The sequence below is a fragment of the Puma concolor genome, chromosome F2 (genome assembly GCF_028749965.1).
Source record: "Puma concolor isolate L17-30 chromosome F2, mPumCon1.1.hap2, whole genome shotgun sequence".
Classification (NCBI taxonomy): Eukaryota; Metazoa; Chordata; class Mammalia; order Carnivora; family Felidae; genus Puma; species Puma concolor.
This window is the reverse complement of record NC_141684.1, coordinates 43,697,410-43,720,624: the sequence shown is the minus strand read 5'-3', so window position 1 is coordinate 43,720,624 and position 23,215 is coordinate 43,697,410. Positions and strand designations below refer to the sequence as shown.

At 39.6% G+C, this 23,215-nt stretch overlaps 2 long non-coding RNA genes across 2 annotated transcripts; one reads left to right on the top strand and one right to left on the bottom strand.

Moving 5' to 3' along the window:
* The first annotated feature begins 11,033 nt into the window (after nucleotides 1-11,033).
* On the top strand, nucleotides 11,034-13,436 carry LOC147571992 (uncharacterized). Its single transcript, XR_015246878.1, has 2 exons — nucleotides 11,034-11,238; nucleotides 13,156-13,436. It is a non-coding gene; the product is annotated as an uncharacterized LOC147571992 (long non-coding RNA).
* Nucleotides 12,610-22,997, bottom strand: LOC147571991 (uncharacterized). Its single transcript, XR_015246877.1, has 3 exons — nucleotides 22,926-22,997; nucleotides 12,871-12,966; nucleotides 12,610-12,695 (listed from the first exon to the last, which is right to left on the bottom strand). It is a non-coding gene; the product is annotated as an uncharacterized LOC147571991 (long non-coding RNA).
* Between the last annotated feature and the right edge of the window lie 218 nt (nucleotides 22,998-23,215).

The window sequence follows — 23,215 nt, the reverse complement described above, 5'->3', positions numbered from 1 at the left end:
ACCTGTCTTTGCTTCTATCATGACCACGAATGAAATGAACCTTGCCCAAACCTGGATGGCATTTTGGAAAGTGAGGGTGGCTTTGTTGCACGTAGAATCCACTTCTTCCAAGTCTACTCAGCCATCAGGAAATCCAATAGGCCCTCAACACCTGGGCCCTTCCAGCTCCTTTCCATTACCTCCACAAGTCTATCCTACATGATTTCTGCCATCTCTGAAGCACTGTGTGGAACTGGGTACAGGAGTCTAGCAACTACTTAATCTAGCACCTTTTCCCTTCTTCACTTTTGTGGGATCAACCCTTCTTTTTAGGGCCTTACCATTCACTTCTTATCCAATCCCACTGAGCCCTTCCTCTCCCTTCACCCCAGTAAGAGAGCTTTATTATCTCCAGGAAACAATGAAATCTAGGTCTTGAAGATAAGAATATCCCTCTTAAATACAAGGCAACACATACACTCAGACATACACATGGTTGTTCACTGCAGAAATATGTATAACGGCAAAATATTGCAAATACCCTAAATTCTTAATGGAAGATGGATTAAATAAACTGGAAAAACTCACACAATGGAATAAGCTATACAAAACTAAAAGCTGATCTTGTGAAGTGATAAGAAGTGATTTCAAGGACATACTATCAAGTGAAGAAAGAAAGATGAATATGAGCACACATAGAAACATGAAGAAATAGAAATATGTATTGCGAATGGGTAGATGCTGCTAATTTTTACCAAGTAAACTCCCCCTAAAACTAGACAGTTTAAACCATACAACAATGATAATTATTACAATAGAAGTAGTTAAGAAGATGGTAGATGGTATGAAGTAGGAATAAGATGTTTCTGTTATATTTTTAAATATAGTTACAAGACTTGAGCCATACATGTTTAAATTAAAATGATTAAATCAAAAAGGCTGTAAAATTCTAATCCTAAAATTAAATACAAGTGGAAATAAAACCAAAATTTAATCAAATTGGTAGTTCAACCACACGGAAAAAGTAATCAAATTACTTGTAAACATAGCACCTTCACTGTAAAATTTTAACAGATATAGTCTAAAAACTAAATAACTGCAAAGAAATTTAAACTTTACATAGTGGGTTTGCTGCTGGTATTATTGTTAAAGTAATAACCTAACCTTTTTTCATTACTATAGAACACATGCGTAAATAGAATGATGTATTTTGGAATCAAGGTTCTTACTAAGGGAAAAAAGATGTAAATATGGAGTGGGGAGAAGATAAAGAACTCTGTGGTGATCAATTTAAATTGGAGGCACCCATATGAACCACATGATGTTTTTAAAGATATATATGCCAGCTGTCCTTCAAACAATCTAGAAGAAATGGCATCCCAGTAGCATTGAGGACATCTAGTACCAAAATCTTGATGTCTAAATACTATCTCTAGAAGAAAACAAAACTCCTTGGAGAGAAGATTGATGCTAAGTATAGGAAGAGAAAATACAAGGTAAGCCTGGAAAATTCTGCCCTGAACTGTCCAAACAATAATGGAGACATGTCTAAAAGACAAAAGCCAGCTTGATGGGATTGGCTGGCCAAACTACATACAATTTGAGCATCAAAAAAGAATGATGTGTTAGGCTGTAATACACTGAGGAAAAAAAAAAAATCCATGAGACCATAATAATACTTAAAGAAAAAGGATGAGAGAGAAGGTAAAGCTTTTATTTACATAAGAATGATGAGTAATAAACTTAGAAGGAATTTAAAAATTAGAAAATAGTGCTTTTGCTCACACTCCAAGATTGGGACATTATTGAGAGACAGGCTATTCACATAATTTCAAAGTCGTATACTACAGAGTACTTCTTGGTTGCAAAGAGAGAGCTGGGAGATATGCCTTTAACCTAATAATTCCAGTTAACATTATCAACGAGACAGACAGACTTTACGCCTCTGATGTGCTAGAATGTAAAGTCCAAGAAAGCACCTCTATAATATTCTTGCCCAAATATCTAACTTGAATCTAGGAATGAGGAAGCTATTTTGCTCATCCAGATTTGAAGGCATTCGACATATCAATTAATTCCTCAAAAATAGTATGTCATAAACGACAAAAGGCAAGGGGGCCGTGTTATATTAAAAAGAGTAAAAACACATGACAAACAAATGCCACATGTGATCCTTAATTGGATTCTGATTTCAGGCTGGGGAGTGGAGAAGGGTGAGCGGAAAGATGTTTGCAGATAGTTGTGTACTAAATAATATTACTCTATCACTGCTAGTTTGGAAGTGTGACGGTGGTTTTGTGTTTATGTAAAAGAATGTCCTTGCTTCGGGGGATTTATGTTGAGGTATAAAGAGGTTAAGAGCCATAATGTCTGCCGGTCTGCAACTTACTTTCAAATGTTTCAGCAAAGTAATTGTGTTTGAAAGAGATAAAGCAAATGTGGCAAAAAGTTAACAGTTGGTGAATTCAGGTGAGTGTTATATGGGTATGCATTGTACTTTTCTTCGGGCTTAAAATTTTTGAAGAAGTGCCTGGGTGACTCAGTTAAGCGTCCTACTTCTGCTCAGGTCATGATCTCATGGTTGGTGGGTTCAAGCCCCACATGGGTTCTGGGCTGACAGCTCAGAGCCTGGAGTCTGCTTTGGATTTGTGTCTGCCCCCCTCTCTCTACCCCTCCCCTGCTGTGCTCTCTTTCTCTCAAAAATAAATAAATAAACATTGAAAATTGTTGAAAATAAAAATTTTGAAAAAATAGTTTTGAAGAGATGGTAAATGTAAGACAAAAACTAAAGTTAAAAGTCTAAATTTTGGAAATAAAGATAGGAAGACTCCATTGTTTTGGGGTTGGAGGCAATAGTGAGTTAGAGGGGTCAGATGGAGAAAATTGCCTCTCATACTATTATTATCATCCTACAGCTGAATGTTATATATAGCTAATTTCTCTATGAGGTTATTCTGGTTATTAATTAATAAGTATAGGAAAAAATCTACTGAAGCATATAAACCAAACCACAAATACATAATGGATGAGAGAGAGTTTGTATTTGAGGTGGAGTGAATATGGAATTCTTCCACTAGCTAAATCACAGGTTGGCAACCACAGTGAAGCCAAATCTGGCCACTGACCTAAGTCATACATTTTTATATTTGAAGGTTTTTTTAATCCAATGTATTTTAGTTTTTTAGTCAGAAGAATAAAAATCAGAAAGAACTAATTAGTATGGTATGCTCAATGACTAGCTTTTCCTGACTTTGCTTCCAAATGAAGGATACAGGTTGACTTTCTAAAAAGAGGGAATGCATAAATAAAATAAACATAAGTAAGGAAAAACTAGAATATTCATTTAAATTAATACATTAGGATAGATGGGCGAAGTGTGTGATAAGACTTATTTTACATTACGCAGTACTTATAAAAAGATATGAGCTTCCTTTTCCAGGAATCATAAAACACATTTGCTGAATCATTCACCAATTCCACTGGTGCCTCTGGAGAAATGTGTCAGGTATTTTGGAGTTTTCTAAATTCAGGTTCAGAAAGGTTAAGTAGCTTGCCAAGCAGCACAGCACAGCTCAGCAAATTACTGGAAAGAAAAACAGGGAACTCAGTGCTTGAATCTTTGTTGAACCCACCCAGAAAAGAGTCAAGAATTTTCTCTGGGACCTTTCCATGAACTAGAACTCTTTGTATTTTAGAAGGAAAGGGAAAAACACCAGCTACCACCTAGAAAATGTGTGTTATTGATTAGCTTTACAGGGTTAGCTCTACCTACTTGAAGGTTACTCAACCCCCCTGTTGGTAATGTTGTATTTAAAAAGCTTTTAGGACTCAAATCAAGGAAATAAAAGCTATCCTGTTCTTATAATTCAGTGTGTCATCATTTTGATAAGAAGCAGCCAACAGATTCTCTCCTTTTACTATTGGCAATTTCTGTCTTAAAGAAACAAAGACCAAAGTGAGAAGACTTGAGTCTGTTTCCGTACTTCTCTTGGGTGGACTGAACTGGAAGTATTGGCAATGGCCACAGCCTCACTGCCTCCCTCCACGCACACAGCTCCCATCCCCCCATCCCTGGCAGGCATGGGAAAGAGGAAAAGCCAAACACTGTGCTTTTTTTTTAATCTAACCTCAGCCTGATTTTATTAAGAACTCTGGAACATGAATTGTACCGCACAGCTTGTCCTGCTCAAACGCAAGGTAGCTGACTCTCACATCAGCTGGTCACCAGCTATGGGCCACCGCTGGTAGGGCGGCATATCTTTCTAGAAATGCCAAGCAAGGTGGCTTCTACTGGGTGGGGTGGCTCCCATAAGCCAATGGCAATCCTCTAAAAGAGGCAACCGTAAGCTGTTATTAGTAGCTGAAACATAGTTGCCCTGTCCTAGTGAAGAAGGTCTATTCAGGATGTCAATAGCACCTATACCAAGAGTCAAATAGCCAGTAATCATAAAGTATGTTTATGTTCATTACTCACAAAAATGAAAATTAAAGCCCAGTGAGGTCACATGTTCCATATACAAGCGAAACCAATGCATATTCTGCAATCAATAGGTGTAAGGTTCTATAAATCAGATCTATAGATCTGATTTTCTATAGATCCAGTTGATAATTGTTCGTATCTATCTATCTTTTCTGCTTTGCTTTTTCCTTGTTCTATCAATTACCAAGAGAGGATCATTAACATCATCAGTTATGATTGGATGCTTTTTCTATTTGGCTTGTTGTCTCTGTCATTTTGGCTTCCTGTACCTTGAAGTTGTGAGACACACACATCCAGGCCTGTATGTTCTCAGTGAATAGACCTTTTGACCATTGTGACATATTTTTCTTTATCTCCAACATAAAGAAAGTTTACTTTGTGTGATATTAATTGGTTCATCATTTAATCATGTTTCCACAATTTTACTAAAAGAGAGAAAGGCCAAAAAGAAAAGAAACTCTTTGGCTTTTTCTCCATGTGTGTTGGCTACCTACAGAGGATTATCTATACCATGCTGACCTTGTACAAACCACCGATCTCAACATTTCACCTGAAGAAACTCACAGAAGCATTAAATAAGAACCCATCAGTCCACTTTCTAGAAACCATGGTACATGTGCTCACTTAGAATTTGAGTCTGTTCTAAGTTCTTTTTATGTATACAGTATCCCAGACTTTATTTATTCTTCATGGTTTAGACTGGATCCTGAAACATCTTCATCTGAATACACAGTCTCAAAACTCATAATTCAAAATAAAATAGTCATAAGATTAGCATTTCTCGCTTTTAGAAAACTAGGCTTTTGGGGGAAGAAAGTGAGGGTGGGAAGGCACGCCCTCCGAGTCTCAGCCATGTCCTATACAATATAAACAAATGTAAGCCTCGATGGATTATTTCCATTTTCTGTAAAATAATTTTTTATAAAAAGCTTCATCATATTCAAACTTGTTATACTGGCCAGGCACACGTCCAGCTTTCCTAATGATGACAGGGCTTGTGTCCTCCTTTTAAGTACTTTCGAGTTGTTATAAAACTGTATAAAGAATAGAGAGATTTCTAAAAGCAAATTTATGTGGCACAATAATTCTGGGGTGTGTTGTTTTTGAAAAATAATGTTGCTTTGACAGCATTTTAATGCTGTTTTTGCTCTGACAACTTTATTTACAATAGATTTGACTTTGTACACTTTTATATTTGTCAAAATCAAACCCTGAATCAGAACCTGGGTTTATCCAGGTTCCTTCAAAACTGCACTAGACGCATTCCTCATTAGGCATCTGTTTATTCCAAAACACACACAGACACAGGGGATAGAATTAGATAACACTTTTTTGGCTTACTAAATGGGTTAGACTTAGTAAATATGGTACTCGCTTTTCAACTGATTCTGCCATCTGTCAGCAAACTTATTGTTTTTAGCAGGGGTTTTTCTTGTGATAATTTACAAGTTGTTTTTCTTCTTTTGTTCTTTTCATGAAGATACATGTCCTTAAAATTTAAGGGGAAATAACTCATAAAAGAAAGGCATCCACAAAACAGAAACAGCAGAGACCAAATGGCTGCTGGGGAGTTAAAAGGTGCATGAAATTTTACCACCAAAATTTCCTTTCTTTGTTTTTTTTTTTCCCTTGCAATGAAGATGGAAAGAGAGTGAGACTCTGTATCCTGCAGGTGACTTCTCAGTCCCAGCTCTGGGGAATGCATCCGTACAAGAGAAACAGCACACAGTGGAAGGAATTCATTTCTCAGGAAAAGGTACAGAACAGGGACTCCGGGAGCTGAGGAGTTTCCAATAAAGCCATCTAGTTCTGAATTCTGCCCTCTGCCAGGATCGTAGTAGCTACCTTTTGCACCGTGCTTGTTCTATAGATCCTAGTAGGGTTTGTTGTATTTTGTATCTGGCACTGACTAACTACATACCCTCGGGAAGCTACTTAGCCTCCCTAAGCCTCAGTCGCCCTGAGAAACAAGCAAAGAGCCTAGCGTGTCTAGTAAGGTGCCTGATTTTCATTATTATTGGTCAGAGCTAATTTTACACATTTTCTTTTGAAGAGAGTGAGCACCTTGAGAGAAGGACTATGTCCGCTTCGCACTTAGATGTCCAGGGCCCTTTCCAGTGCACTAGAAAATAATGGGCAGTTAGTAAATGTCTGTGGAATGAATTGGTGGCTGCACAGGAGATTGAATCCATAACGACGCTCTCACCTTATTGGTGTTTGGCTCTCAAATCAACCTTGTGAATTATTCTTTCCTACGTGTTACAGATGAGAACATTGAAGCCCCCAAAAGTTCTGTGACTTGGCCAAGCGTACAAAATTAGTAAGTGAACTGAGACTCAAAGCCAAGTCCAGTCATTACTCTTTGTTACTAAAGAGAAGTTCCAGAAATGATACCAAAGGTGAACATTTAATCCATTTGTCTGGCGTGTATACACCACTTCAACATTTGCTTATGTGTTAATACCTTGAGCATTCACAAGATAATTTAGCTTTCATCTATATGGTGTGAGAAATATGGGGTTTTGTTTCAGATAGCAGAGAAAAAAAATGGGAATATTTTCAGAAGTAGGTATTTTCTTTCTTCAATGACTTTAAACTTAAAATGTAGTCAGGCTACATTCCTTAAAGTCCCCTAAACTAAAATACCCTCCCTGTTCTATGGAAATCTACAATTTTAGCTGTTACTATTTATCACTACTATTTATTGCTACAAAAACCGTACACTATTTCTATTCCTTACAACAGCTTTAAAAGTTAGTTATTATTACAAACAGCTCACGAGTGAGTAAACAGAAATCCAAAGAGGTCAAGTCACTGACTCAAAGTTTGCCTAGGGAGTTTATTGATCTGAATTTTAAGGATGTTTTACTTTATGCCAGTGCTTTCAAACTGTAATGTGCACGTAACTATTAAAAAAAAATGCAGATTGGAGGGGCACCTGGGTAGCTCAGCTGGGTAAGCGGCTGACTCCGGCTCAGGTCATAATCTCCCAGTTGGTGGGGTTCAGCTCTGCGTGGGGCTCTGCGCTGACAGCTCAGAGCCTAGAGCCTGTTTCACTTTCTGTGTCTCCCTCTCTCTCTCTCTCCCCTTCCCCTACTTATGCTCGTGCGCTCTCTCTCTCTCTTTCTCTCTCTCTCAAAAACAAATAAATAATAAATAAATAAATAAATAAATAAATAAATAAATAAAATGCAGATTTGATTGTGTAGATCTGAAATGGAACCAAAGCTCCCACGTTTCTAACAAGCCTCTAGCTGATGCCAAGGCTACCATTCTACAAACCACACCTTGAGTATCAGAGCTCGTTGCTACATTACCTTCCCAAATTCAGACACCCCTGCACTCGCCTTAATTCCTCAATCTCATGGCCAGAGTTCTGCTTATAAGACTAACATTTTGCTTTCTTCTAGCTTGTGTGTGTAACTTACCGTATTGGTCCTTCATACATTACTTAACTAACATTTTCTCCTTTCTGCTCAATCCTATCGCAGTGTAGCAGAAATTTGAGAGTAGCTGCAGTTGAAAACCTCTTGTCCCCCATTTCATCAGCTTCCCTAAATCAGAAGATTGTATTAAGAATCAGCAACTGTGCTCATTAGTGAGCAAAAGGAGGGGGAGAAGATGAGACAATAGTTAACATAGCAGAGGCAGAAAAAAAAAATTAAGCAGTGAAATGGAAAGCCTACAGCCTAAGAAGAAAAAAATAGAGGCCGATCTCAGAAAGTCACTCCAGGGAAATTTGTGAGGAAATTCTATGCAGGAGCAAAGAAGCATGACAAGGAAAAGAGAGGAATGAAAAAGCTATAAAGGATATTTGACATCACAGTCTTAACTAAATGGTGATGTGCAAGTGAAAATCAATGGAGGCTAAATATTTAAGCATAATGACTGCCTAAAAGTGATTAGAGCAAATGGAAGAAGAAGCCATACATTTTATTGGAGCCATTGGAGGAAATGGGACAGGAGATCACAGAGAAATCACAAGTGGGGACAAGGTGTCATGGAATGAAATCAGACGGGATAAAGAAAAAAAGACTCATGAATCAAATTTCAGCATAGACCATGAACTGTAGATCAAATCGAACAAACAGTCAAGGAACTGTTAATAAATCTAAATGGCTCTGGGCAAAGTGAGGAGTGGGGTGGAGAAGGAATGGAAAGAAAAGAGATCAGCAGCCGAAGCACAATTATAAGGGGAGAAGAGTGGCTAAATCAAACACAGTCAATAAGGAGTCCTAGGCCTATTCATTCTACCGATATGTATATGAAACTGAGTGGTCAGAAAGATCTTAAATACTTAGTTTTGTTTAGAAGGGAAGCACAAATAGAGTCATGGGTGAGATTAAAATTATTAAGCAAGTAAAGCAGCCATGTCTGAGCCACGTGCCTAGGGTCCAGAGGAAATTTCACTGTGAGTCTGTCGTCCTCCCACCCTCCCCGTCCCGCCCCACCCCAGCCGCTCCTTCCCCTTTCCCTACAGCTTTGTTTCCATGGAAATCTATGAAGGAAAGTAATGTTTTGATTGCAGGTGAGAAGTGCTTGAGGGTCATTTGTTCACTGATATCAGAAACCATGAAAAGAGATTCAGTTTAGTGGGTGAGAGGGGAAGGCAGAGATCACAACAGGGACAAAAGCAAATTTTACCAAATTATCTTCATCAGCTATAAGAAAGTATGCAAAATTTGAGTTCTATGTCCTATACTTGATCTGAATTGTTCATATGTTTTTCAGATGCAGTTTAATAGTCGAGAGTAATAAACTAGTTTTTTGAGCCATCTTACTCTTTTTTTTTTTCATTACTGAGGTATAGGTGACACACAATGTTACATTAGTTTCACGTGTACAACGTAGTGACTTGACACGTTTATACGTTATGCTACACTCTGTTATGCTACACTCACTTCAAGTGCAGCAACCATCTATCACCATACAATGTTACTACAATACCATTGATTGTAGTATACATAATGTATATACATGTATACATACATATGTGTAGTGTATATGTATATATACACTACAGCTTTCTCCTTTCATCTATCAATGGACGCTTGGGTTGTTTCCATACCTTGGCTACTGTGAATAATGCTGCAATGAACATGGGGATGCACATATCTTTTCAAGTTGAAGTTTTCATTTCCTTTAGGTAAATACCCACTAGTGGAATCACCAGATCACGTGGTATTTTTCTTTTTCATTTTTTTGAGGAAGCTCCATACTATTTTTTTTTAAGTTTATTTATTTATTTTGAGAGAGAGAGAGGGAGAGAGCACCCATGCGTGTGAGCAGGGGGAGGGGCAGAGAGAGAGAGAATCCCAAGCAGGCTCCTTACAGTCAGCACAAAGCCCGATGTGGGTCTTGAACTCCTGAACTGTGAGATTATGACCTAAGTGGAAACCAAGAGTCAGACGCTTAAGGGACTGAGCCACCCAGGCGCCCCCATACTGTTTTCCACAATGGCTGTGTCAATGTACATTCTCACTAACAGTGCACAAGAGTTTCTTTTTCTCCGCATCCCCATCAACACTTCATATTTCTTGTCTTTTTTACTCTAGCCATTCTGACAGCGGTAAGGTGATACCTTGTGGTTTTGACTTGCATTTCCCTGATTATCAGTGATGTTGAACAACTTTTCATGTGTCTGTCGGGCATCTGTATGCCTTCTTTGGAAATATGTCTCTTTAGGTCCTCAGCCCATTTTTTTAATTGAATTACTGATTTTTTTGGTGCTGAGTTGTGTAAGTTTTTTTTTTTTAATTTTTTTAATGTTTATTTATTTTTGAGACAGAGAGAGACAGAGCATGAACGGGGGAGGGTGAGAGAGAGGGAGACATGGGATCTGAAACAGGCCCCAGGCTCTGAGCTGTCAGCACAGAGTCCGACGCGGGGTTTGAACTCACGAGCTGTGAGATCATGACCTGAGTCGAAGTCGGACACTTAACCGACCGAGCCACCCAGGCGCCCCTATAAGTTCTTTATATATTTTGGATATTAACCCTTACTGGATATATCATTTGCCAATGATCTCCTTCTCACTAGTTTGCCTTTTTGTTCCGTTAATGGTTTCCTTTGCTGTGCAAAAATTTTTATTTTGGTGTAGTCCTATAAACTAATATCTTATTGAGTACTTGCTAGGTACCACTCAACACTGATTACATTTTCCACACAACATCTCATACATTATAGATGAGGAATAGGAAGTTTAAGAATGAAAAATGCAGGGGCGCCTGGGTGGCGCAGTCGGTTAAGCGTCCGACTTCAGCCAGGTCACGATCTTGCGGTCCGTGAGTTCGAGCCCCGCGTCAGGCTCTGGGCTGATGGCTTGGAGCCTGGAGCCTGTTTCCGATTCTGTGTCTCCCTCTCTCTCTGCCCCTCCCCCGTTCATGCTCTGTCTCTCTCTGTCCCAAAAATAAATAAAAAACATTGAAAAAAAAAAAAAGAATGAAAAATGCAGTCCAGAGTACATGTGTTTTGTCTCTTAAGAAAGAGTGTATAATTCCCTTATTCTTATAAAGGAGTTATCGGCCACAAAGAGCCTTGGGTACTCAGGACAAGTCATGACCAATGACCTCTTAGGGCAGGATTTACCTTTGGAACTCTAGACAGCCTTCCTTCCTACCTCAGTGGCATTCTTTCCAGCCCTTTTAAGTACCAGTGCCTAAACTTTTGTTCTTCTATCTAAACAGAGACAGATGTGATATTATGAAGAATGGTCAGGGAAATTGATTGTCCATTGACACTCAGTTTCACAGTGAAAATTCAGCTTTCCTAATTTCCAGGTAAGTTTCCTTTCTATCATACTGCAGAAAGTTAATTACTATAAGCCAGGTTTGCCTAAACCCAACCCAATTATGCAATTCTGTGGAGATTTTCTAAGTGCCTACTATGTACTATTCCATCTGCTAGTTGCTGGGGATGAGTAAATATAAGTAAGTCTCTAAGGAATGCAGCCTGCCCTACCAGAGAAAAATGCAGATGATAATTACAATATTGAGTGATGAGTTTAATGATGAGATAGCCCAAGGGAAACCTAAGTTCTTGAAACTTAGAAAAAGCAAATACTTCAAGTTAGGAAATCAAGAAAGGTTTTAAGCAGCATTTGAGAATAGGTGGAGAATGGAACATTTGAGGTAGCATTCTAAGTAGAGCAAAAGTATAAGCAAGATATGGGAAGTTCCAGATATGTGTATGAAGGTAGTGGTTCAATTTCACTTCAGGATGGGGTGTATGCTGAAAGATAACTGCAATGCTCAAGAAAAGAATTAAGATCTAATTTTGGCCCACACACCAGGCTAAGGGATTTATGTTTCATTCTATATGCTTGTGTTTCCTGAAGTGTGAGGTCAGGACGACTAGTGGTTAAAACATATTTTAAAGAGTACACAGATTTGATTTTGTGTAATATTTAACTATAGGGAGAGAACACTATTCCATCCTTAGGATCACATTAAGGAGAAACTTTCCACTAGGCACTAAGAGTTGAAACACCTCTTTGAGAATCATTAGCATCCCTATGTAACAAAAAAAGAGTGAGCATTTCAGGATCAAAGTTTTTAGCAGAGAATGTGTCCAGAATTGAAGAATCTGTTTTGTTCAAATCCTGTTTATCTTAATATCCATCCTCTGTTTATGGCAATTGATGCTGGTTTTTCTGCTGTAGTATCAGCATTGTTTTTTTCATAATTATTACATAGATCTAGGTCAGTTTATAAAAAGTGAGCATGTAAAGAAAATTATTGATTAAATCACAGTGTAGGCAGAGTGCAGAAATGGAAAAAAAAAAAAAAAGATAGTGTTATATGAATAGCCAAACTTTAGGAAAAAGTCTATAGGCCAATTGTACCGCATCAAGGAAGCCCACATCAGAGACCATTTCAGAGAAATGGACAATTATGTCAAGTGCTGTACAAGGTCAAAAGGGACTTGGTTTTTCAAAGGGCACTGGTGACCTCTGAGAGCCTTCCACAGTAGATGTGGATGGAAATGAGACTAAGCAAGGATTAAAATGGCAGTGAAGAGGTGGACGTGATCTAGATATCCATGAACCACATTTGGAAAGTATAAGTATGGTGCTATAGGAGCCTTCTTCATATTTTTTCTGGGTTGGCTGAATGAACACTCAGTATGCACATCTGTGAAGGCGTTTACTTACCTGAGACTCAATTTATGTTGATGATAATTTTAAAAATGTAATCCACTTCTTCTCCTCTTCCACTTTTTCTCTTAAGTAGAGCTCCTAAATATAATGAAAACATTTGTATTGATCTGATCATAACTTCTACTCAAGCCTATGTCCAAATATGCCATCAATACACTCACCAGTTAAAAAAAAATCCATGAAGCAAGTACTATTATTACTCTCATTTTTAAAGTTAGAAAAAATGAGAGTCAGGAAAGTTCATGTAACCTACCTAGGTGACACTGACACAGTAGAGCACATATTTAATTCTCAAGCGGTCTTCTGGAACCAACATTCCTGATGCCAATGTGTGTTGTCCCTGTAAAACCTAGAAAGTAAATAATAAGCATATAATATGATTTGTCCAAGATGAAAGAATCAGTTCCAGAACTATGTTATAGCTTCAAAAATGTTCTATCCTATGATGGGTCTTATAAAGGAAAGTGATTTATTTTGGTTAAGTACCCTATACTTATCAAGTACTAGAATATCTCTTTGTCAATTTATTTTTTCTTAGACTTCTTCCCAGGCTCAGTTGAAGAACCATATCCTTTATGAAGCTGCCCCTGACTCTCTTCCTTTTCTAAATGGCTACAGTATTCATGGCCCTTGCCCCACCATAGCCCACTTGGTACATACATTGCATTTTTGTGTATGCTACAACCCCTGGAAATCATGTAAAGTTGTATATATATTCATATAATGAGAACTTAATAAATTATTTCATGGAATACATCAAAGACCCAAGACCAAATTAAAAGGTCTACACCTAAAGCAAAAACTTTTAAAGATCCTTTATCCAAGATTTCATTTTATACTCGGCTTGCTCCTCATGCTCTCAGCTCTCCTAGCATTTCCATATCCCAAGCCAGGCTGCACTGAATTCTTTAAAGCTGAAGCAAGCTTATTCAATGAGCTATAAATATAAATGTTTACTGGAACACAAACCAGGAGGGGCCTATGAGAAAAGTAAAGGAAATAAAGCTTTTGTAGTTATTTTTCTTCTCCAAAGTTCCTATCTCAGAACCAAATATTTAAATACTATTTTAACTGACATTTAAGCTAGCCAGGTTTAACAGTTCTAAAGATAGAAGAATAGTAAACTGGGCCTTAAAGAGAGAGAGAGAAAGAGAGAGAGAGAGATCATCATGGAATGCACATTAAAACCCAAGTTCACCAGCATGAATTTTCTGTTATCCAATTATGACATTGCAATGTATCTATATGCTTGTATGTCTATCACCTCTGCAAGCCTGGGAACACCTCACAAACAAGGACTGTGTCTTTGCATGTCAAAAGATTAGTCTTCAGTGGTTGTGTCCAACACTAACATCTGCACCCCATCAGGCCCCTCCTGGGCAGTAACAGTGGCTGGCGTTCATTTAGTGTTTACCGTAAGTTGATCTCTATTCTAAGTCCTTTATATGTACTAATTCACTTGCCTTTTCAAAATCCAATAAAAGAAGGGCTCCAATTAATCATTCCCATTTTACAGATGAGGCTGTGAGGCACAGAAGTAAAGAAACTTGTCAAGGCAGAGCCAGAATTTGAAAACAGGCTGTCCTGCCCCAGCCTGCACACTCTTCATCACCACGCTGCAATGCATCAGTCAGGACAATACTGGGGATTAGAAAAAGTGGGCAGAGATTTAGAATTCCGAACTAAGACCTCTGTGCTTTTAATAAGGACCTCAGGTGATTCTGATGCAGATGGCATGAGAACCATATATCGAAAAACACAGTTTTAGATAACAGGCATAGAAACATTTTTAAGAACTGGTTTTTTGTCTACTGTTACAGTTCGCCAAGCATTTCCATATATATCATCTTATTTCATCTTCAAAGCACCCCTGAAAAGTAAGTATTACTGTTTCCCATGTTTGCGAATGAGAAAAGTACGTCTCAGGAAGCTTACTCATGACCACACTGCTATCAAACATAGATGTTCCAGTTGTAAACCCTGTGCTGTTCCTATGACACTGACGCCCTAACTGACCTTCCTGGTTCTTTCTGAAGTTCATAATCCACCCAATAAACCAAGGATCTCCTTAAAGCATAAATCTCCTGATGTCATTTCCAGGGGATTCTCACTACATTTAGGGAGAATCTAATTCCCTTATGTGGCCTGCAGGGCCCCCGCATGATGTGTCCCCTACCTGCCTCCCTCATCTAATCTCCCATCACCACCCCTCCTGCCTGGACTCCAGTAACTATGCACTTTCATTTCTAATCCTCTCATGTCAAGTTCTTTTCTCTAACTAGGCTTTTGCCCCTTTCCTGTTTCTTATTTATTTCACACAGCATCTGAAATTAACCCATGAATTGGTTGATCATGGAGACCACGAAGAAAGTGCCCTTGTCTGACTTGTTTCATACCTGACATTTACAAAGGTGCAGGTCCAAAGACTTCACGCATAGATCTATATAATTTTCACAACTGAGAGTCTAGGACCTTGCCTTATGTCACCTGCTAATCAGTGACAGGTGAATTTTACGCAGAGGCTGTGCCTTTCACCAGTTACCTGGACTTTCCCTGAAGAAAGTGACCCCAGCACCCCACTTGTTGACATGAGCCCTCATCTCTGTGCCATCACTCTCACGTACTCCCTTGACCAAACCACCCATGCTCCTGGTTAAAAGCACCCTAAACAGAGAGTGCTTTGATGAAAGCATGCACTTTCCCCCTCTTTTCCAGTCCCATCTCCAAAGAAACAAATTTAAGTCAAGGCAACAAAACTGATTAGCAACTACAAAATGAGCGTCCAGCATGCCCTTAAGATCAAAGTAATGTCAGAGAATGTAAAATCTAGAATTACTCTTTATTTGGTAGTAATAGTGGAGTGGGGAAGGAGGTGGAGAGAGTGGAGGGAAGGGACCTTCAGAGGTGACTCCGCATGATCTCAGAGGAAATACTTCATAATGAGCATCCCAAACCAACAGAAGTAGAAGCCTGTTAATCAAAATGAAGCAGCAAGTGGCCAAACAACCATTATTTCCCTTCCAGACATCTTACTGGTTTGGAGGTCAAATATCTATTCTTCATCTAGCATAAAAAGCTGCCATTTGGGGGAGGTTGAGTATTTTATTATTATTTTGCTTTGTTTTGCTTTAAGACATCTGCCATTTCTGCGAACAAAGATTTCTGTTCTGTGGTTCCTAATAAGCTTTGCAAGGTGGTTTTCCTGGCATATGAAGAAGTCATTTGAATAATAAAGGCTCATATTTATAATTACATTGAGTTAAATAGATTTGCTTAGCTTAGGGTTTGGGGTTATTCATAAACAGATGTGAGAGTCCAGAAAGCCTCTGTAATTTCAACAGTCTCGCTGCTCTGGGGGTGCTGAAGGGCTTAGAAGCCTGAATGTGAGTGAAAGAAGCTTTCCCCAACTCCCCGAATAATCACCACTGTACCTCAACCCAAGTCTGCTTCTCTCAACCCAATAGGATTCATGCTTACTAGCCAGGTGCCAGCGTGAGGGCAATGAATGAGCCTGGCTCTAAGCTGGGAGCATTCACACCCTAAGCATTCAGGGAGGAGCCTTTTATGCAATGCTTTGCTCTGTTCTCAGAATATAGTCTACAGTCCTATTTGAAGCTTCTGGTTTCAAAAGTGCTAAAAAGAGGTCGCTCATCCAAGGAGCACATTAGGGTCTAGACCTTCCCTGACAGCCACCTCTTTTCTTGAAATGTACTAGCCCTGTGAGCCATCACTCAGATACTTGGGAGGTGATACAGTCAGTTTTGTGCCACATTTTGAAACCTGTAATGTGCTTTCCTCCTTGGAACCACTTTTGAAAAAAATATGTGTGTGAACATGGAATTCTTGGCCACTAATTTTCAATCATCGATGAAGTGGATTCTCTTTTACAAATAAACTTTTACATGAAACCACCATATATGAAACAGGAAAAGGCCAATTTGCTCTAGTTAAAATATCATTTATATAGAGGTTCCCAAACTGTCCTACCTCTATCCCTAGATGCCTCTTCCAAAACCTGGAATTCCCCTGGACCCAGTTTGAAGACCTTGCTCTGAGGATTTGGCCAAACGTCTTGAGCCTCAATCAGGACTTTCCTCATGTGCTAGCTAACATGGTAGACATCTGTGGGACCTTAAATAAGCTCTGAATTGTGATCTCTAAAGCTCTGATAACTTCTGAAGCCAAATCCAATTTAATCTGTGTAATGGGTTTGATAGTGTTTCCTAAAAATTCATGTTCATTCAAAACCTCAGAAAATGACCTTACTTGGAGTAAGGGTCCTTTCAGATATAATTAAGACAAGCTTCAAGATGAGATAAACCTGGATTACAGTGGGCCCTAAAGCCAGTGAGACTATCCTTTCAAGGCACGGAAAAAGGAGAAGACCCAAAGATGTAAAGAAGAAAGCACTGTCAAGACAGAGATAGAGTTGTCGTGAGCCAAGGAGTATCAACGATTGCCATCAACTACCAGCAGCTAAAAGAAAGCAATGAGACAGTCTCTTCCTCACATCTTTCAAAGGGAACCAACCTGTTAACACCTTGATTTTGGATTTCTGGCCACCAAAAACTGTGAGACAATAAATTTCTTTGTCTTCAGCTACCAAGTTTGTGATAATTTGTTACAGTGGCCCTAGGAAAGTAAAACATTGTCTTTCACTTAGAAGGCAAGTATTTGTGGAAGGAATATTTGTCGAGTGAGTATAATATATCAGTTCACTTTGACACAGTGGCTGACTAAAGAAAATGTTTAGCAATAAGTGTTTGAGGAGGAAAGGGAATGCTCATGATAGGGGCCAGAAGAAACCCATTTTTCCTTCGACTTTAGTCCAAGGCAAGACTCAGAGAGCCTCCAAAGGACCAAATGATCTTGTGGTTCATGGACAAAGAACTATCCAGGGAAGATGAACCGATGGCTATTGCTTCTGGCTACCTGAGGAATAACAGTAGCTCCCAGATGCTTTCTCAAAGATGCCCTGACATCTTTGCCCTTTGAGATCTTTGACACAATGAGAAGCCATTCTCTTTGTCTTTGGCAGTCAAAAAAGTACAAACGGCGTACAAGACACAGATGGGAATTGGTAAAATATTTTATATAATGTAGGCAAAGACGATTTTAAGGAAATTATTTTTCAATAGATTTCAACAACAGCTACAAAGTTCTTACGGCTTCTTATAAGGTGCACCATATTGCCACCTTGGCTTTCACTTTGTTTAATCCATGATCGTCCAGTTTTCTTGGCTGTGCTTTGTGTGCACACTTTTCACCTGTTTTGTGCCTCCATGCTCCTCGCCTGACCACAGTTTTATTCTAAGGCAGTATACCTAATGGCTAAATTTCTACTTATTTAATGTCCCTGAAGAGTTCTTGGAATGTAATGAAGTAACTGCTTTCCCTGTAATTTATGCATACATTTATATACTGAACTGTAGTTTAATCAAACTCCTTTGCCTTGTGTAGTATAATAGCAATATCTAATGAAAACATATGAAGTATGTGTTTCATAATTACCCCAGACAGCTCATTTCGGTTTGCTTCCTACTTAATCCCGAAATTCCTATCTTCCTGCACTGTAAACACTTTCCTTCCCTTCTCATCAATCTCAGTTATGTAAATGAAGCAGGGGCGGTGGCACAATTACTTTTTTTCTGGATGTTATCAAAGGCCCTATTCTTAGAGAAACAGCTGACAAGGGCACCCGCTAAAAATGATCCTTTTGTTTTCTGGAAAGGCGAAGCAGACCTAAAGTAGGGAGAACTTTGCACAAACCCTGGAGAACCAGTGCCAGGGGCCATAATGCCCATGTGCTTGAGCGTGGTAATCCCCATAAGGCTGGCTAGCCCTGCAATGGCCGTGAACCTCACTCTGTGCTATACTTTCCACAGAGCACAACTGGAGAAAAGCCATCCCCGTAAAATTACTTTCATGGACTGAAAGTAAATCTCTGACTGAGTTCAGAGCGTCAGCATCGTGAATGGTCCTCTGATTGCTGTAATAAGCACACCAGCCATCAGAGAACCTTGAACTTCCTGCTGCATACATGTGTATCCTCTGTGGAGATCTAGATTCACTGCTGGTTTCCAATCCACTGGGGGGGTGGGGAGGCAGCAGGTCGGCAGAAAAAGTGACAGCTGTCTTTAGGTTTCAGTACTTGTCTAAGTGTTTTTTCCTTATTCCTTTTTATGAGAATGATTCCTTTTCTGTCTATTCCTTCTAATATTCCTTTTAATACTTCTCATTTTTCACTTTCACTGTTCTGGAGGCCTGCGGATGGAACACACAAATCATGGGACCACGGAAAAACATACTAAGAGTTGAAGCCAGATATTCCCAGCACCCACTGACTGCGATCTCAAGTAGGTTAAATGATCTCTGAAGCTTCAGTTTCCTCACCTGCAAAATGGCGATCACGCATCTATCATTTCAAGTCACAGTGAGAACAAAAAGCCTGGCATGGTGCTAGGCACTCCAAAAAGTTTTTCTCCCTTTTGTCTTTCTAAGCAGTTTTCTTCCTACCACGTAAAGACATTCATTTGCTTGATAAACACTAATGTAACACTTCTTTTATAACAGGCGCTGTGCCAGAATCTGAGATAGAATGTAGTCATTGGTCACATGAGTCTGACTGTCTGGCAGGGAAGGTAGACTGATGACATATGATACAAATTGTATTTGCATATTCTATGTGCTCTAAAGCAAAAGCACAGAAGGTGCTAGGATCATTAACTAGGTAAAGACAGGAGAGGGAACGTGGGGAAACGCTCCTCACAGAGCGTGTGGTCAGCACAGATAAAGGCCTGTGGGCTGAGAGAAGCAGAAAGCTTAAAAACACCTCCAAAACTCTCCAGGATAGGAAGTTTTCAGGCTTCTCATAAAGATCTCCAGGGAAGAATTTTGCACATGTTCCCCTGACAATCTACTCTAGTGTTTTCTGGTGTTATTTTGTTGGGGGGAGGGGGACAATATAAAATTACAGGAAACTTGAAACTAGTAAACTGTTCATAGAATGTATCGCCAGGTAATATGTGGCAAGATGATTTGAATTATTAATTTGTGTTTTATCCTCATTGAATTTCCTCTTTTCCTTTTGAATGAAGTCAGTGTAGGACCTAAAGTCAGGTCCTACACTCTATTACTGCATTGAAGGTCTTTATTTCAAAATATAAGAAAAATTTACTGGGATATGAATTCTGGAAGACTGACTAATTTGAAGAGACTATGCTTGTGGAAAAGAGATAGAGGTAAAGGTAGAAGAAAAGTCAGGAGAAGGAGAAGGAAAATGAAAATGGATAATCTTGTTAATATCTAAGATTACATTCTCTGTCATCACTGAAGAAATGAAATTTAGTTCGGTTTAAAGAAAATAGAAGAATGTGATTGTTCTTGTGTTTTAGATTTGTAGAGTAAGATTCACACACTCCACTTACTACAATGGGGAAATCGTTGTTTAAGCTGAAAATCTTTTGACGTCTTCAATATCTAGAACTTTCTATGTGATGTACAAAGGGGGCCCTGGGCTGTGTTAAAGTCAGCACTGTTGTAGGTCTATGTTAGAAGGCCCCACCAAGCCTGCTGTCCTCAGTCCCTCCTGGATAATTCATACCATAGACTAGTCTTCATTACAGGGATGCCATGACCAGCCATTACACAATTTGTAGATAACTGGGTAAAATGTCATTCTCATACAATCCATTTACCTGAATGTCTATTCTTTTTGAGATATAAAACCAGTCTACTCATTCGCTATTCTGTGTTTTCTTACATGATGGTCAGTCAAGTGCAACCACAGGAGGAGACACAGGAGAGTCTTAGGAAAACAAAGTTAATTACAGTCATAGAACCTAGGGAGAGGTCCCTCCATGCCAGGCAGGCTCCGAAGGGAAGCATCATGTTTTGGTCGGGTGACAGAAGCAAGGGGAAAGCAGAAGCAAGAGCCTTTATTGGGGTTTCTGCAGGAAAGACAAGGCAGGGCAATCAGGTTAAGGTCCAGTTTGAATAATTTCAACAAACTCTAAACTGTAAGAGTGGTCCCTAGGTGCCTGGTACCTGACCCCAGGATGATTTTTTTTTTTTAATTTGTATTCATTTTTTGAGAGACACAGAGAGACAGGGCATGAGCGGGGGAGGGGCAGAAAGAGAGGGAGACACAGAATGCCAAGCAAGCTCCAGGCTCTGAGCTGTCAGCACCTGAGCCGAAGTTGGACGCTCAACCAACTGAGCCACCCAGGCTCTCCAGACCCTAGAATGATGAAGGCAGAGAACTATTGCCTCCTAGAGAGTATGGACCAGACATATGAGGTGTGGCTCTAGATTGGTTAATCTGCTAATCAAAGGCATGCTTTTGCCATTTCTAAGAACTGGCTAATCTAGGGAGGGACAGTCTCTCCCTAGTCAGAAGTGTTGTTTAAGACCTCAAAAAACGCCATAATACACAAAACACACACACACACACACACACACACACATATATTCACTGTGCATATATTAAACTCATCTTATGTAAAGATTTATTTTACATATGTAAAACCCATATGACTAGAATTTAAAAAAAATTTTTTTAATGTTTATTTATTCTTGAGAGAGAGAGAGACAGAGTGAGTGCCAGTAGGGGAGGGGCGCAGAGAGAGAGAGAGAGAGAGAGAGAGAATCCAAAGCAGGCTTCAGGCCCTGAGCTATCAGCACAGAGCCCCAAGCGGGGCTCAAACCCAAGAGCTGTGAGATGGGGACCCGAGCCGAACTCAGACGCTCAACCTACTGAGCCACCCAGGCGCCCCTGTTAGAATTTTTTAGTGTTACAGAACTAATGTTTACTGTATCATTCATTTTGTGAGGGCCTTTTTAAGAATTGTGCAACTCATCCTACTTTCAGCTCTGAGGTGAGTATGTTCTACCTTGAACCTCACAGAGTCCATTCACCCTTTTGCTTGGGTTTTTCATAATTCAGGCATTGGTATCTCACCCTTACAGCACAGGCACCGACTCCTCCCCCACTCTGTGTGGGAGTCCTGATTGGCTCAGCCAATCACCACTCAGGTTCCATCCTCCTGGCCACGGTGATTGGTTCAGAGAATGTGACCAATTGGACCAATCAGACGCTTGGATACATCTACCGAGGGCTTAAGTTTACTTCTGAGAACTTAGGCTAGACGCTGCTTTTTCCTGTTAGACATGAATAAGGAGCAAATAGTTCCCACCAGCTATGGGCAACCAGTTTATGGTTAGGGAAGGCAGAGAAGACAGAAGGGAAGAAATGTGTTCTTTGGAGGTCATTGTTGATCCATGAGATTAATCTTCACCTAGTGCGAGATTTATTTTACTTACATAAGACACCCGCACCCCACCCTTGCCCAGCCTTTTTAAAAGTCAACTGGGGGGCGCCTGGGTGGCGCAGTCGGTTAAGCGTCCGACTTCAGCCAGGTCACAATCTCACGGTCCGTGAGTTCGAGCCCCGCGTCAGGCTCTGGGCTGATGGCTCGGAGCCTGGAGCCTGTTTCCGATTCTGTGTCTCCCTCTCTCTCTGCCCCTCCCCCGTTCATGCTCTGTCTCTCTCTGTCCCAAAAATAAATAAAAAACGTTGAAAAAAATTTTTTTAAAAAAAATAAAAATAAAAGTCAACTGGACTCAAATTTTCTGTTACTTGCAATTAAAAGCTGCCTGGCACAAGGTCCTTGTTTTCTTTCCAACATCACTCTATTGTGATTCTGGTGCTAACGGAGTGAAGGCTTACTCAATTTCTTCTCTTTTGTGTTACAGTAAACCAAACAGGTGAATTAGAAAGGTGAATTGCAGCTTTACCAAGCAATGAATTTTGAGTAACATAATAGCAGCCTTTAAGAGGAAAAATGGGCAGAAATGTATAATTATTATATGTGCGGCAAAAACATCCAATTACACAATTTTATACGCACTCACACGCTCTAACTTTGCTCCCCTCCCTCTGTCCTTATGCAAAGGCTCCCCTGGATCTCTGGGATGGCCGTGCCAATGACCGTTTCCTTGGTGGAGCCTAGCATTCTGATCCCACAGCTCAGAACCTGGAGGCCTCTCAGGTATGCCAGCCCTCAGGCCACGGGTTTTTTAATTCTTTCCTCATAAAGTAAGAAAGTAGGGGAAGCCAACCCCCAGAGAATGAGAAAGAAAATAAAGAAGCCCAATAACTAAGTAAAAGAAGAGAAAAGGTCAAATAAAAGGTCAGAGAAAAATATTTTCTAACTGTCATGCTTCACTCTATTCTTTTGTCCTTTCACATTCTCAGTCTTTCATAAACTAAGGAGGGAAAATGAAAATTAGTTTCATTAGATACACCACTTTTGTTGGACTCAGGCTTGAGTTGATCAAATGAGGCAGCTGAACGGAGAATGAATCTTCCCTGTGATTAGCTCGCACTCTTGAAGTAGCCAGGCACCTGTGAGGATAGGGGGTGGAGAGAAGATAATAATTGGGCTCTCATCTTTTCTAATTATGTATGTTTCAAGTGCATGTGAACGGTGGGGTTTGAGAAGGCTACATAAAAAAGAAAATTCAGTCGTGAACACTTCAGTCATTAAGTCTGGTATTCAAAAGGAGGGAGGGATAAAATTTTGAACAATGGAAGGCTT